Raw genomic sequence first — 17,833 nt, forward strand, 5'->3', positions numbered from 1 at the left:
GTGTTGTAGGATGGAGTGCTGTAAAATGGAGAACAGTGTCATAGAGTGGAGTGTTATTTGGTGTTGTGGAGTGAAGGAGAGCTGCATAGCATGGAGTAGAGAGGCACAGAGTGGAGTAAAGTGTCATAGAGTCGAGTGTCGTAGAGTGGAGAATCATAAAGTAGAGTGGCATAGAATGGAGTAGAGTGAGGTAGAGTACAGGGGAGTAGAGTTGCGTAGAGTAGAGTGGCATAGAGTAGAGTGGCATAAAGTGGAGTGAAGTGGAGTGTCATAGAGTGGTGTGTCGTAGAGTGGAGTGTTGTACAGTGGAGTGTCATAGAGTGGAGTGGTGTAGAATGGAGAGGCATATATTGGAGTGTTGTAGAGTGGAGTGAGATAGAATGGAGTAGAGTGGAGTGAGATAGAATGGAATGGCATAGAGTGGAGTGCCGTCGAGTAGAGTGGCACTGAGTGGAGGGTTATAGAATGGAAGGTCTTAGAGTGGAGTAGAGTGTCATAGAGTTGAGTGCGTAGAGTGTGTGGAGTGGCACAGAGTGCAGTAGAGTGTCAATGGGTGAAGTGGCATAGAGTGAAATGCATACAGTGGAGTGGTGTAGACTGGAGTAGAGTGTCGTAGAGTGTCACATAGCGGAGTGGCTTAGAGTGTTTGTGAAGTGGGATAGAGTGTAGTGGCACAGAGAGGAGTGAGGCAGAGTGGAATAAAGAAGCATAAAGTGGAGTGGCTTAGAACGGAGTGGCAAAGAGGGGAGGGTTGGAGAGTGGAGGGTCATAGAGCGACACAGTGGAATACAGTGAAGTACAGTGGGTAGAGTGTCATAGAGTGGGTCAGAGTGTAGTGGAGTGGCGTAGAGTGGAATGACCTAGGGTGAAATGGCATAGAGTGAAGTGGCCTAGAGTGGAGTGAGTGGCATAGAGTGGTGTGGCGTAGATTGGGGTAGAGTGCCTCAGAGTGGAGGGGTATACAACGGCATAGAGTAGAGTTCCATAAAGTGGAGTGAAGTAGAGTGGCATGGCGTGGAGTGTCGCTGAGTAGGATGGCGTAGAGTGGAGTACGCATGGTATGGTAGTGCACTGCCATTACAGACAACACATTTTCAATTGAAGTGACGATTACCTTTGCATAGGCATGCATAGACGTACAAACCTAGTATACTGATTTGTTTTGATCATATTTAAATATTTATTTCCACCACACTTCAGAATTACAAAAAAAATGCTTCATTTGTGCTTTCCTAATTGTGACATAGCCAAAAATATTTGTACAGTTCCTTTACTGGCATTTAAATGTTGCTGTGTGCTATTACAACATAGACCCTCATTCGGAAAGTCCAGCCGTCAGGTTACCGTTCCGCGGTCGAAAGACCGCGGCGGTAATTCTGACTTTCCCGCTGGGCTGGCGGGCGGCCGCCTTCAGGCCGCCCGCCAGCCCAGCGGGAAAGAGGCTTCCACGATGAAGCCGGCTCGGAATCGAGCCGGCGGAGTGGAAGCTGTGCGACGGGTGCAGTTGCACCCGTCGCGTATTTCACTGTCTGCACAGCAGACAGTGAAATACATTTAGGGGCCCTCTTACGGGGGCCCCTGCAGTGCCCATGCCAGTGGCATGGGCACTGCAGGGGCCCCCAGGGGCCCCGCGACCCCCCCTACCGCCATCCGGTTCCCGGTGGGAGAACCGCCGGGAACTGGATGGCGGTAGGGGGGGTCGGAATCCCCTCGGCGGCGCAGCTAGCTGCGCCGCCTTGGAGGATTCCAATGGGCGGCGGTACACTGGCGGGAGCCCGCCAGTGTTGCCGGTCTGACCGCGGCTTTACCGCCGCGGTCGGAATGCCCATTGGAGCACCGCCGGCCTGTCGGCGGTGCTCCCGCGGTCCTCCAACCCGGCGGTCATGGACCGCCAGGGTTGGAATGACCACCATAATGTCTTACTGCACTTTCTACCCAGAGTACCCAGCAACATTGTCCATTAAACCCCTCACTTTGTAGTCAGAGAAAAAAAAGTGAACACCAACGTCCCTTGGAATACAGAGTCTAACATTTGACCTCTGTATTAGAAATGCACAGCATTTGCGCATGATAAAAATAAAATAGAAAGGCCTGTTTATTGCTCGTTCACTTCTGAACTATTTTGGGGTGCTTTAGCACCCCTACTTCCAGCGCCTATGACATGGGTGAGAAATTGAGGAAGAGAAACAGATTATGCTGTCAGTAAAGAGCACTGACCAAAATAAGCAAGCTCATAGACAGAAGCTATTATTCCTCACAGGCATGCAAGATTAGTAGCAAAGATAAGTAGAATCAGTTATGCACAAAGATAGAAGGCTGTAGACCTCTTCCAGGAAATACAGCATGTTTACTGCCTCCTGAACTAGTTTTCAAGGGAGACAACTGAAAATACATGTTGTCTTGTGCAGTGCCGCACAAAGAAGAGAAAAAAAAGTTCCCGGAAAGCAAGCACTCATGGAAGAATGCAAGGAGCCAGTCAGAGAGGTGATAAACAGGTTATGCTCCACGGGAGGAACAAAGACATGCCACACAGCCTAAAACAAATAAAGCCAGCAAATAGAAAGCAAGCAAATGTGAGTTACAATAGAGAAAGCCAATGGAAAGCAATGGGTGGATTGCATTCTTAGGAAGCTTTCAGCATTTACCCAATATGTCTTTGCAACCTGGTTGGTGTCGACCTAAAAATGATATACTTAAAAAGGGTTATATAAGATAATAAGTGGAATGTCAAGTTAAGCCTAATAAAAATTAAGCATCATCTTGTTTAGCTAATAAATATAACAACTTGAGGTAAAGAAAACGAAAGAGCGTTTTAACATTTAAAATATACAAAAAGTACAATATTTAGACTAAAACCAAAAAGCCAGTTATATAATGCAAGGAAACAGTTCCATTTGTTTTATAAAATAAATGAGTAAATATTTTAGTTCAAGTTCGATTTTTCCCATTATGCTAATTTAAGCATTAACATCAAACATGCTTACACTTAGGTGCTATCATGCCTTTCCATACGTGTATAATGATTCTTTTGCTATTAAAAAGGTTTTACATAAAAGGCTTGTATACTCCAGTGTATTCATGGAGGTGTGCCAGTAGAACATGCGCAGCTACTCCACTAAGGCGGAGTAGCGTCACCCCCCTGCCAGCAGCAGCAGCAGCTGCAAACCTTTTACTATAAAACTATAATAAACTATGTTTACTATGGTTTTGTAGTAAAAGGGGATGATGAGCACTGAGGGGGAGTGCACAGTGCTCCCTCTCATTGCACATGTATGTGCCGGCCAAACACACATGCGCACTGTGCTCTCTCCAGCCCGGCACTGTATTTGCCGGGCTGGAGAGAGAAGGCACAGGCTCCCAATCTGCCTGGAAGCACTCTGGCTGGACGCTCCCAGCCAATCCTAACGCTGCTCTGAGCAGCGTCAGGATTGCACGCAGGGCAGGCTGGGAGACCGTGTCTGCAGCCTGTAGCAGAGGAGCAGCGCAATGGTGGTGGCAGAGGCGACGATGCAGGCAATTGCTTTTTAAAAAAAAATAATCTCCCCCGTCATCTGTGGTCACTTGAGATAACAACCATCATTTGAAGTTGTGATCCCGATCCCAAAAATAGTGGCAAGTCACACACCTCTTCTATTTCACGAATAGATATTCTTTATGATCCAGCTGCAGGTGACTATGGAGTCCGTGATATGCCACAGGGATAACCCCAGCCACCATCCACTTACAAGATTTACTGGGTGCAGGGATGTATCTGGTAGAACGAAATGTGTTCCCATGCATCTTTTATTCCCCTTGGTGCAGAAAAATGCCCATAGAAATTGCCCCAGGATCTGGGACAGTATGTAGAATAGCGATTCTCCGATTGAAGTGCCTGGAGAATCAGAATTTCATTTAATACAGAGGCCAGCATTATGCATTATATGTGGAGGAAGGTTCTAATTCTGGATCGTTATTGCTTCGTTATGTAATATGTTCTTTAAAGTGCTGCATGGAGTATAATTAAAAGATTAATGCATAATGATAGCCTCCGTTCTTGTAATGAAACTGAAAGCAATAATCCCTAGTGTGATGTCACAGAGGAGCTTCTTTTGCTGTGACACGAACCCTGTGATTTGTGAGGAGAATCATGCAGCATCACGGGAACTTTGCAGTACGGAGCGGGGTGTGTATGTATATAAAGGTTGCATATCAGTGAGAGCCTCGGGGTAAGGGTACCGTGGTGGGTGGCTCATGCAAAGCCGGGGGTACTTGGTAGAATCTAGTCCAGAGTGCAAAAGAGAAGGTCGGACCACTGACTCAGGGTCAGATGATTGAGGGTTTTGTTCCTGTGGACTTGGTTAGCTGGCGTAGTTTCTCATTTTGGAGATCTGAAGCGCATCAGTACCTACATTGTGTGTAGATAGTGATAGAGAACTAGAGGAGATGATGATAGAAAGCAAAAAGGACTTTTTGTAGTTTGTTGGTTCGACTGCGTAGGTGCAATTGATGTAACTTCCATGTCAGCAGCAGTCCCAGTCAGGTCCTATTGATGTGGAGGTCACTTCAAAGAACCAGGGCAGGGAATCCATCTGGCGCTTCCCAAGCAATCTGATGCAGTGACCATCTGAGAGCATGGCACACCAACTTTGTTGTGTTGTAAGTGAGAGTAAAATCAGACCATTGGCTCATTTTAATTTCACTTGCATTGGTGCGCCGGGCACACTGCCCCTCCCCATCTTTCCGCAAGCACAGATTTTGATGGAAGAGGAATCATTGGAAGGTGGAGCATCTCCCCTTTCCAATGATATCTCTCCCTAGAGGTCTCTGCTTGGGGATTGCTGCAGGAGGGTGATCCCATAGCAAGGATCCACTCAGTAGACAACAGGGAGGGGAATAGCATCCCTCCGGGCATAGTAAAGTGCTCCTGCCAGAAAATAAACTCAGTCTTTCTGCCCTCCCAAAGTAAATTGGGAAGTATGCCCTCAGTCTGCCCCCACCCGGGTTTCATAAAGCCCCCTAGACAGCATGTAAAAAAGGTAATAAATGGAAGTTGTGAGGGGCAGCCCATGCAGGCATCCCCTAACCCTGATCAGGCCCAACATTCTTTCGGCTCCATCTGAGAGTGGATTGTAGGAGTTTATCCCTAATCTGCTACAACAGGAGTCACAAAGCCCACTAGACACCAGGGACACAAAGTAAAATAAAAAAAATGGGAGGGGGTAAAAGCCCACCAGATACCAGAGATATTTGTTAAAGAAAATATGGGGTGGGGAGAGAGCCCGTCCTTACATCAAGTGTGACTTCCTGGATCTGTGGCCAAAAGAACAGTTCCTGATGAAACAGAGCTCCCATGTTCTTGACTTCAGATACTGGAAGAGGATCAAGTTGAATGGGTCATCAGTCACAGGTTTGGTACCCAGGATCATCTCTTACAATCAGGCTGTCTTTTTTGTTTCTATTATATTTTAGGAACTTGCTGGAGATCCACCTCTGGGTGGCCACCAAACTCTCCTGTAGCCTTCTAATAGAATTAGAAATATGCACATAGAATTTCTAAAGCAACTGGCTTCTGTCAGTATACAATAGTACGCTAAATCATAATGAACGGATAAGGCCACAGAGTGGGAGGATGTACATATTAAACAAAATGGGGGTGAGAGTAGAGCACTGCGGCACTCCCCAAAGGAAAGCCATCTCTGCAGATCCAAAAGTGGGAAAGATATAAATTGAGACCTATTTGATGAAATGGAAGAGAACAATGTGAGGGCATATCCTGCCATTCTGGTAACTTTGAGATGTCCTTACAAAGATTGCAAGATGGCCCATGTCAAACTCTGCTAAAAGGTACAACAATAGTAAACCTCCAATCCCCACCTCCTTCAGTTGAGCCTCGTCTTGCCAGAAACAGATCTCATACAAGATAGCCACTATCACCAAAAGGTTATTCAGTGCCACCTGGCCAGATGATTTCTCCATAATTTTGGCTATGACAGGTAGTCAAACCCAGGTCTTTTCCGTAAAGGGATGATAACACCCTTCCGGAGCCCATCCTGGAACCAAACCAGACTTTAAGGAGGCATTGATGTTTTTTTAAGCAGGACACTTACAGAGGGGAAAAGGCCTTAAAAAAGGCCACAGGGTAGAAGTCTTCCAGGGAGCCGGTCTTGAGACAGATTGGTGTAACACCAATCTTGTTAATTGGAGCTCAGAAATAGTGGGGAAGGATTACTGGATTACAGTTCATTAGCAGGGTAAGGTGTGTTAGCAATCCTGCCCATGGATTGTCTTCATGGATTGTACGAATCTTGGATGAAAAGGACTTGGCTAAGTTATTACTAAGGGCCAGAGAGGGAGAGATGTGTTTTCACATTGAAAACATGAAGAAATGCTTTAATAATCTTGTGGTTGGTGGTTATAAAATTAGCCTTAGCTGCTTGCATGCAAAAATTATGATGTTTCAAGACAACCTTAAAGTCCAGGTAACACTTACTTGCATAATACTTCTGCCACCGCTTATCAGCTTGTTTGACTTTGGGTCTTTCGGCTTGCAGGTCAGCTGTTTGGGTGTTTCCTATTCCTTCCAGAAGTTGGTACAGGCTTAGCAAGCATATCTGCAAGTTTGTCAATGGTGCTGAGAAGACAGTGTGTGGAAAATATGGACACCCATGTCCAAGAAGAGATTAAAAACAGTCTCCATATCTCATTTGACCATTGTGTTATTTGCTGTGGTAATGGAAGCACTTTAATTCTGAGCCGGTACGTTGAAAACAAAGTTGATGGTCAGATCAAGATGCCAGCGTGAGACTGAGTTTGTGAATGCTATCAGAATGGTCTACCCACCTCTGCTAGGTCTTTGGAGTGCTGGTAGTAGATTGAGTTGTTATTATTACTGTGATAATTAAAGCCCCCTGAAATTATTAGAGCGGGGTGGCTAAGGGCCACCAGCCCACAGAGCTCCATGATTTACAATCATCATTGCCAGGAGGGCAATAGGTTAAAATGAAGGCCTGATGTATGAAAGGCTGTGTCCCACCTGCAAATAAGAGTTTCCAAATGAGGTTGGGAGGAGTCATCTATCAAATTTATCCTCAGCTTGTATCTAAAGACAACTGTTGCACCTCTCCCTCATATGCTGGCCCTATGGCATGGTGATACTACAGACTGCTCAGAAGAGTGCTGAAAATAAGCATCCAGTTTATATTCAATCTCGGAAGATGTGCTCAAAGCTCTGAGGCTAGACGATGAATTTAAATTTAATGCTTTTCAGTACTGTCTAGAGTTCAGTTCAAGGTATTATGCATGCATTTCTAGTGCATTGATGTCTCACATCCTAAGTATCTATGGAAACGCTGGATTCTACATGCCACAAACATTAACTGCAGCTTTACCACAAAGTTGTAATGAGCACGTCCATCTGACGCACAAAACTGCATCAGAGGGGCCCATATTTTTACAAGGTGGTGTTAAGCCACAAAAGTGGCTTAGCGCCACCTTGTAAATGTGGAGCTAGGGCCCTGAGTGCATTCATAATTCCGTTGTGTTTTCATGGACGGCAATTCACCAAAATGCCAGGGGTAGCAGAACTGACACCACATGCCATTTGTCCTTTACATAAATTTTACACTAAAAACTACCTAAAGTACCTAACCTAACTATCCTTACCTATCCTACACTACCTTAAAATACTTTCTAACTACAACCAACTTAACTTATCTTAACTTATCCTATACATTTAACACCACATCAACCCCACCGTCCTTAAAACACATCTGTAGACAAGGGCAACAGTAACTACATCTATACATAAACTAACTAAACATACAGGCCTGAACTAAGATGTATTTTTTTTACTTTTGTATTTTATATTTTTATTTTTAAAACATTTTTATTTTATTTTAAAACACCAACCCCCTAAGAACACCGAATAATAAGAAACCGCAAATAAAGAACCCACCCCTACTATAAACTACTAGAGACTAAAACTACCCTACACTACACTAACTTAGCTAACACTAGCTATCTAAAACCTCAACTATAAAAAACTATATACAAGGAAAAGGGAGGTAAGTGTTTGTTTGGGTCATCCTGCTCCTCATTTCTTGATCACAGCGGCCTTGATTTCCCAGAGCATGATGAGCACCTGATCATGTTTGTGCTCCAGGTTTGAGAGGCGTAGCTTCATGTCCGCTATTTGAACCCTAATGTCCCACTCAAAATCCACCCAAAGTACTTGTGTTCAAGCCTGTGGTGTGGATAGGGCAGTTGTGGTGGATGGACCTACCCCTGCAGGCCCACCCCTGTCTGTGGCCCGAGACTTGCCCTGTTGATGGTGGGTAGAGGTGGCTGTTTCCATGGCTGAAGGGCCTTGGGGAAGGACCCCGATGCTCGCTCCTGGTCATACGTCTTTATCGCCTCTTGAACGCCTGTCTCACATGGCGGATGTGGCGATAGTGGTCAGTCCTTTTTTCAAAATTCCTCTTCTGGGATGAGGTCATGTTGCCTGAGTAAACAAGAGGAAAACACGTCATACAAAGGTTCATTGGGCAAATGAACATCAAGCATTCCATGTAAATACTATCTGCAGACATCACATGATGCACATCACAAATCACAATAACAGCTTGGAGGGCAATGTGAATAGACATCTGCCCAAAAGCCGTCATTTCGACATTGATTAAGATATCAAGGCCAAGCAAATGTTACACAAAAGCAATGCCCCGTCTTGGGACATCTTTGAATAACCATATCATCATTGACTATGGTTATGATAAATGCTGTTTTGTGACCATGGTATGGCACACTCATCATGTTGCATTGCTCATCAATGTCCCTTAAGCATACTCCATTGTCCTTGGATCCAATGGCATTTAGCAAAGTCATCTGAGCAAGGACTGTAAGTTAGATGGCATGTCTCACAACATTATGTGCCGGATATGGTAAGGACACATATCTGGACACATCGATACATAGAAAATACATGTGCCAGGTATCATTTAAGAATGGAGGGTGGATAGCTCACTACATCACAGAGATACATGAAACGTCTCCCATATCCACTCATGTACGTACATGGTGGGTCATGCCATCATTCCTAGCGTACTCCCAGAGTAACTGTGTGTCTCTCTCTATGCAGCCCATTGCCTGTACATATGGGTTCACAATTCATGTCACCTTGCTGCACACCAGCATGCAGCACAGCCTTTTAATAGGCGGTGCATGCATGCCTTACATCGCATCTGCAAAGGGATCTTGAAACAGCAATGGCTAATGCTGATCATTGTATGAACCTGTTTGCATTACATCCTGTAGACTATCAGGGCCAGCACTATCTGAAGCTGGATTGGTACTGGCATGTTGTACGGACATCCCTCTATTCTAAGACACACCATCAGATCTTTGAAGATGACAGGGGATAGCAATGTTGTCATACACAACACGGAGTATGGGACATCATACCACAGGGGAGGGCACATCAGCTGCAAATCCAAGTGTGGTATGTTGACCACTGTCCTGCTAATCTTAGGGCCCTATTCACACGGTCCTTAGTCCTGGTAGTACATCTTTTAGTATGATGTTCCTGTGGCACACACAGCAGGAATATGTTCTGTGGACCACATATTGTCATCCTGCATAGATGTGTGGGACCCCGTACTTCTGGCCAAATGTTCTTACTGTCATCAGTGTTTTTACTCATACATCATGTGTGGGCTAGCCAGATACATCAGACATAGATTGCATCGTGAGTAACAGCAGCCTATCTGTGCATATGAAAAGCTTTACTCAGGTATATAGTGCCATGCCATGAATCGTTGTGATTCCACTACCACATATGTTCACAGATCCTGGCATTTTGGTCATTGATCTTTGGTCATACCAGCATATTTGTGGGCCCTCAGTTATAGCACTCAGAACCACCTTGATATTTGTCAGATGCAAAGGCAGATCCTTGACCCAACCTCCATGTTATCCTACCATACACATATAGAGCCTTTGGAGTTTCACTTTGTACACATGCACTTTGTACATGGCATTGCACACAGCATACAACATCACACGATGACCCTCACTGGTAGCACCGGGGTCACGGAAGCTTTTTACCTCTCCTGTTGTGTATGGCTCTGTCCACCTGCAAGACATAACATGAGACATAGCACTGTGAATTTTGAACAATCAACACTGTGGTCAAATATTGCACATTACACAAGGCTTGCAAATGACCATTATAGCTGTATGGTTGTGACAACTGACATGGGCCACTGGGCATGTCTCGATGTCATACATTGGTAGGCCAGGCTGATATGTACAGATCTGTGATAGTACCGCACATACATGTCTCAGGTACATTGTTTAAAGCTTTCAAATGACTAACTACCCCAGGTATTTTCAAGGCTAGCTGAGTGCAGTGGTACTCTGCACCTACATGGCTCACAAAACTCACTCAGCCATAACTAGCAATACTCCTGCCTCACTCTTGTCATCACATGTACATGACTATGCAACATACAACAGTAGTTAGACATATGTGAACCATTGACACTATAGGCCACATTTACAAGCCCAAGTGTCACCTACACCACCAGAGCAACATTTCTGTTAAGTTTCTGTGGCACAGAGTGCCAGGCCTTCATCCCAAGGCTGGTAAATCATCAGATTCAAATACCACCTCAGGGGTAGCGTCACAGTGGCCCAATGGGAAAGAAATACATGATTGCTCCATGTTTTCCCTCATCCTATGTGTGCTGCTTTCTACAGCACACATAGATGAAGAAAAACGCCATTGATGATTGTGTATGGGCAGGAAGGTGTTGCTTTCTGCACATGAACACTCGTCCTTGTCAACCACGCACCCTTGCACCATGACACAAGGGTGCCTGAATTGGTGCGCATCAGCAATTTGTGCACACGCACAGAGGATAAGGACAGGAATGCCATATGTCATACTTATGGTGCATTGATGCATGTTGGCACAGCAACACAACTTGCAGCCCTGCCCTGTGTCCTAACGTAGTAAAGGAGGCCCTATGGCCAGCAGACATCTAATTACAAGTGCAATACAAGTAATCAGCCCCAAAGAATGTGTACTTACCAACAGTTCCTCTGTCCTCAATTCCAAGATAGTCGAGGAGGTGACGTTCCCTGCTTATGAGCTCTACCTATCGATGTTTCAGCTGGTGGGTCGTCCTCTCTGCCTCAAAGATCCGCTGCATGTGCAAGCTGACCTTCCCCCACCACACATTTTGAGCCAATGTGATTTTTTTTTTTAATGTTACACGCCAATGCGTGGATTATTTATGATGCATGGCAGAGCACCATGAGGAAGTTCCGACGCGTCGCATGGGATGCGCCAATTTTTGGCATACGGATGGCTGAAAAAACAAGCACTGGGACAATGATTTGATTTTTTTTAAGCTATAACTGAATAATGTGTATATGTGTATGGTTACAAAAGAGGTCCAGCTAAAAGAACTACCACAGGATGGACAGGAAAAAGGATTTTCCTGTTAGAAAAACCCTCACCCACCAGGGTTACTCCTTGGTGGCATTCTTCATCATTGGGTTCCCTCCCGTTCCGCTATGGAGCGGGGCGTGCTACAACCTATGGTTTATATAGGAGCACTGATGTAGTCTTGTCAATGTGAATCACAGGAGGGATAGGAGTGGTGGGGTCTTGGGTGAGTTAAAAATACCTGTCTCCTGCTAATTCCAATGATTTAATAGATCTCTTGGAGGCGGTATGATTAAAAAGGGGCTGTGAAAGTGGGGGATGTTATGTATCTGACTTTCTAGTCTACATGTTTCGGAGCCTTACCCCTAGGCTCCTCTTCAGGACCAAGGTGGACTCACTGGTGCTACTCCTTGTTTGACTACCTCGGAACAGGAAGAAACCCAATGATGAAGCATGCCACCAAGGATGGCATGCTTGGCATATCCTTATATGGCATGATGGCATATAAGGAGGACAGACACAGCCCCACAACCTCCTTCTTTGTTTTTGTATATATGTGTATGGTGTCATGTGGAATTAATTCGTACAGTCATATGGATTGCTATGTTGCCTGTAAACAGCTGTCTTTCACACTCTCCTCTTTCCATGTGTCCCATGTATGTATTGTAAGTGTACATGAGTGATAGTACATGCATTACAGAGATCAGACCACACATAGGGCTCATTTCCTATGTTTTGTGGACACTACATCTTTGAAGGGTTGCCTCATGTGCCAACTATGTGTTGGCACCAGAGTCCGTTGCTTAGTTTACCCCAGGGATGCCATGGACTTGCCCTGGAACCTGGGCCTGACACCCACATCTGGGACAGAGGAGACGTTGGCCAATATGTGCTGTGACGCAATGTGCAGGCAGCAGTCTGTCAGGCCCTGGGGGTGGGGGAGGCTGGGAGGGATACAGTCTCAAATGCACACAAGTGCTGTGATAGCTAGTGCCCACATGTTGAGGATATATGAATTGTGCTATTTGCTCATGTTCCAGCCATCCAGGGCCCTCCCATCAGGAAGCACATCACCAGTTTGCCTCCAGAGCTTGTCTCTGCACCTGGCACCACATTTTTCATCCAGCATACAGTCATAACGTCACTGTCCTGTTATCTACTAGGGATATATTGGTACTTTGATTTCCCCTTGCCCGATCATCTACTAAGTACTTACATGGAGTTTGATTCCCCCTTGCCCTATTATCTACCAGGGACTTATATGGAGTTTGATTTCCCCTTGCCCTATTATCTACTAGGGACTTATATGGAGTTTGATTCTCCCTTACCCTATTATCTACTAGGGACTTATATGGAGCTTGATTCCCTCTTGCCCTATTATCTTCCAGGGAGTTATGGAGTTAGATTCCCCCTTGCCCGATCATCTACTAGGCACTTAACATGGAGTTTGATCCCCCCTTGCCCTATTATCTACTAGGGACTTATATGGAGTTTGATTCCCCCTTGCCCTATTATCTACTAGGGACCTATATGGAGTTTGATTCCCCCTTGCCCTGTTACCTACTAGGGACTTACAGGAGTCTGTGGTTGCCAATTGTACTTGTCCCACTTCAGCATATGGCTTTTGTTCTGAGTAGTGGCCCTAGTCCTGGTTATCAGACCCAGGTACAGCAAGGGCCAGTCACCACCATTTTCAGTCAGTCAACCTTCGTTGTATATGCAAATAGGATGACTTTCCCACAGTGTGACTGGGCAGGTCATTTGGCTGTGATGATAAGTGTTATTTTACATAGATACATGTTTTCTTGCTATCATGCTCTTCTGACATTGTGTGAGTCATTCATGTTTGTACCACACGCATGACTAGTATTTGTTACCTCAGCATTGTTGCAGCTATGGATGGTACATTTTGTGCCTGCTCATTATGTTCCCCATACTTATCGACCAGTTCTTCCTGCTCCTCATTGGGCCGTGGGAGATCATGCCGTGCACATGTGCTCTGCAATATGCTGCATACTAGTATTGGTTTTGTTGTTATTGGTGGTGAGTAGATTAATTATCCCCCAAAACATATCCTGACTCACAAAGTAATACTTGTGTACTCCGGAAGTCCCCTAGACAAAGTAGCAGGTCCTGTTAAGTACATAATTTTCTCTCTGCTAGACTTCTGTGTGGGTGTTTTTGTCAGGGGTAGTCACCCACAGCTAGAGATTATGGGGGTCATTCTAACCTAAAATGACGGAAGCACCGCCAACAGGCTGGCGGTGCTTCCTTGGCCATTCTGACCGCGGCGGTAAAGCCGCGGTCAGAAAAGGGCAACCGGCGGTTTCCCGCCGGTTTACCCCTGGCCCAGGGAATCCTCCATGGCGGCGCTGCTTGCAGCGCCGCCATGGGGATTCCGACCGCCTTACCGCCATCCTGTTCCTGGCGGTTTTCACCGCCAGGAACAGGATGGTGGTAACGGGTGTCGTGGGGCCCCTGGGGGCCCCTGCAGTGCCCATGCCACTGGCATGGGCACTGCAGGGGCCCCCTAACAGGGCCCCACTAAGATTTTCAGTGTCTGCAAAGCAGACACTGAAAATCGCGACGGGTGCCACTGCACCCGTCGCACCCCTTTGACTCCGCCGGCTCCATTCGGAGCCGGCATCCTCGTAGAAGGGGGTTTCCCGCTGGGCCGGCGGGCGGCCTTCTGGCGGTCACCCGCCGGCCCAACGGGAAAGCCAGAATGGCCGCCGCGGTCTTATGACCGCGGTGCATCATTCAGCGGTTCCCGCTTGGCGGGCGGCGACCGCCGCCCGCCGCCCGCCAATGTAGGAATGACCCCCTATATCCTTTGTCTGCTGCACAGTGAGTAGGGGTAGATTGCGGGAATGGTCATTACGGCTAATGGTCCCACATACATGTACAAGTCATTCTGTGTCCTGATGTAAACAGGCATATTGGCAACAGTATGAGACATGCTATGACATTGATTAGCATACAAGCAAAATGATCACTGATTTTTTTGACACTGTGATACACATACATGTGTACTGTCCTCTGTGATACACTTACTATTTGTCACACATGTGAGTGAAAAAAGAAATGGACATTTTGAGTTGTCACCATTGTTATGAATCTTACACCCATTGAGATGCCACATACCTGACGCTAATCCACTGTTGCAGTTTATGACTACTGTTTACACAAATTGGCATACTATTTAGCCATATTGCATCACACAGTGATTCATATCTATCAGTTTTCCTTTTGTACCAACAGTTCTTTGTTGGATATTAGTTTTTCAGTTCCACATGTTTGTTTGACAGACAATGCAAACATCACACACCACACTTTTCAGAGATCAGTGCATTGTGCCTGGTACTTTGAGGATGATGACAGTGTTCACACTTGATTGACAACTGTTGTGGCCTACTTATGATTTGTTGGATGTGGGGATGTTTTTTTAAGTGGGACTGTGCGAATATGTTAGAATGAATCGTTGATTGACATGTTTGGCAGTAATGCCTTCAGTCACATGTGCTTAAGTAAAGAAGATCTGCACGATGTGTGCACGTCTCCATGCACCTCCAGCAGTGTTCTGTATGTCCCGATGATGTGGTGGCTCATCCTCCTCCTCTTCCCTTGGCGCCTTCAGGTCTTTGTCCCAGGGGACATTTGTCCTGACGCAAATATTGTGCAGTATTGCACAGACAAAAATTATGCTGCAGACCAAGGAGGGGGAATACAAGAGTATCCCACCCAAAATGTCCAGGCGGCAAAGCCGGCCCTTGAGTAGGCCAAATGTGAGCTCAACGATGTTTCTCGTATGACTGTGCTCAGGGTTTTAGGCCTTTTCTGTCTCAGCTTGTGGGTTTCCAAATGGTATCATGACCCACGGTTGGATTACATATCCATGAACAGCTGACATGTAAAAGAAAAGAAACAATGTAATTGTTTTGGATTACGGTACTTGCATACGTCCTGCCATGTGTGTTATGTGTATTGGGCTTATCATGCACTTCTCCCAAACTTGATATGTTGATTATGCCAGTGTACTGCCATTTCCAGGGGCCTGTTCACTCACTGTATGTTATGTCAACTTCAGTGCAAGGCCACTGTCAAATTGTCAAATTTCTGTAGCAGATTTTGATGGTGGTTGATTCCTATTGCTCAAGTCCACTCAATGTTTTGTGTTCACAATAAATGTGTGGTGAGGAAGACTGAGTATGTGAATATTTGTTATAGGTCCTACCTAGGTTATTGGTGACCTGCCAGACATGGCTGACACAGGCACAAGTTTAGGCTCATGCTCATCACCAGATGTTGGTTTTACCATACATTCACATTTGTACATGCCTTTGATTGTCCTACATTTTCCAGGGCAGTCGACATGATGCCATCCACACAGTATGCACTCGCACATCCCAGGTGAGTGACATGATGTGTCACCTGCCATTTCCCAATCCATGGTTGCATGTCACGGGGGTGAACATTGTATACATGTGTTAAGGCATTGTGCCCACTTTGTGCACACAACACATGTATCCTGCCAATTTGTTGGTGGTCATCTGCAGTCCAGCTACACAACTTCCTGCACTGTACTACGTCTCTAAGAAGGGGAGCTGGTACACAATATGTGGGGCCTCATTCAGATTTGGGGTCCGTACAATTAGACTTACATACAAGTTGCCTAACAAGTACACATTCACACTTGCAACAGGGATTGTAGGTGTTCTTCTTTGCTATCAGGATGGAATTTGTGTATGTGGGATCACCTTCCAGCAAAGGCTGCTGCCCAAGAAGCATGCTGAGTGATGTCTGTGTGTAGCATGTGAGATGGGTGTTATTTTACTTTCCATTATTCATTTGTAAAGTTGCTTGTCACCTGCCCATGGGCCGCTGTTTATCATGTAGCACCCAGGGCCTCTGAGCAGGTGTTAAGATTTTGACCCTAGTCAGACTAAGCGCAACTTTTCCCAAGCATGCGTAATTTCTTGGAAACTTTGTAAATATGGCGCTAGCAACCTAGCATCATTTTTTAAGAAGGAATGTCTACCTTGCATATCATTGTCGGTATCTGATGCAGCCAGATCCGATGCTGTGAAACAATTACTCTAGAGGAGGAAAAGTGTGGGAAAAGTGACACTAGAGGCGTCTAGCATCACTTTGTAAGTATGGAGCTAGTTTAGCGCCGTCACCGCGTAAAAATAAATGCCGCTGGGGTGGCACTCAGTACTGTTGTTGTTTAGAGCTGAGTGCAAGTTGAGCTCAATCACTATTGGCACTGAAGATTTATATGGCGCCTGCCACACCTGAGGAGGGGTTGACGCACTTTACAGGTGTGCTGCGCACTACCTTGTCAATCAATCAATCTGTATTTTTGTAGCGCAGCTAATCACCCATGAGGGCTCATTTCTGAACAGCCCCCTAAAGCTATGCCCCTGGCTGTCTGTAATAAAATAAAGCATCTACAAATCTCTAAATCTCTCAGATTAGATTGTTCAGATCATTTATTAATTTCCTCCAAAATCTTGCCCTTAATACACACTAGCCAGAGACACAAATGACAAAAACTAAAATCCCCAAACACATTGATAACAAGCTTAGGCATGCAAACAAAAGGTACACCAAGGCACACCATTTGTATGAAGTCTCTGTGTAACCGGTCTTTTACTGTGCCTCCCATGTATGTAACATGTGTTTTATTGCAGTGTTGGTGCCATGAAACACTGCAGGCTTTTTGAAAGAAAAAAAGGGACACAGATATATAAAGCCCAGAAAGAGGCAAGTTGCACAGAAACACAGCAACATAATGAGCTAGGCCTTTTGGCTGTGCCTGGCTTTATAGTTGGCCAGTTATGAGCTGTTCGTTTTGGGTTGTAGCTTCCACCTTGGAGGGGCGCCTGAAACCACAGATCCACAGTGGATCATTAGTGCTGACATTGGTGTACTTTTCAGACACTCACGTTGCGGTCAGTATGACCTGAATTGGATCATTCATCTGAATATTCTCATTAGAAAACAGGATTATACTCAAAAACATGTAGGAAAAAACAAATCTTTTTAAAATCAAAAAGAACCAACGCCACACAAACCTTTCTTGCCCTATTTTCTGTAGAGGTGTTTCACACAAATCACAAACATTGTTTTTCTATCACACCTGTTAGTAGTAATTAGAAACGTACTGCTTGGGCTTCATTGATGATTGCTTAATGAATGGAATAAAGAAAGAGTTGCTTGTTCAGTGGCAACATCAAGGAGGCTTTAAGGAGGAGATTTGCCAGGGCAATACCTGAGTGAGTAGCCTTGGTCCTTAGTTTAATTTTGAGTTTCTAAGTACGTTTCCTAAAAAGAAGACTTTCTAAATTGTATCCTGTTTATTGTATTTTCTTGACATTTGTCCCATCAACACGACATGACTTAGGA

This window comes from Pleurodeles waltl, chromosome 1_2, assembly GCF_031143425.1.
Source record: "Pleurodeles waltl isolate 20211129_DDA chromosome 1_2, aPleWal1.hap1.20221129, whole genome shotgun sequence".
Classification (NCBI taxonomy): Eukaryota; Metazoa; Chordata; class Amphibia; order Caudata; family Salamandridae; genus Pleurodeles; species Pleurodeles waltl.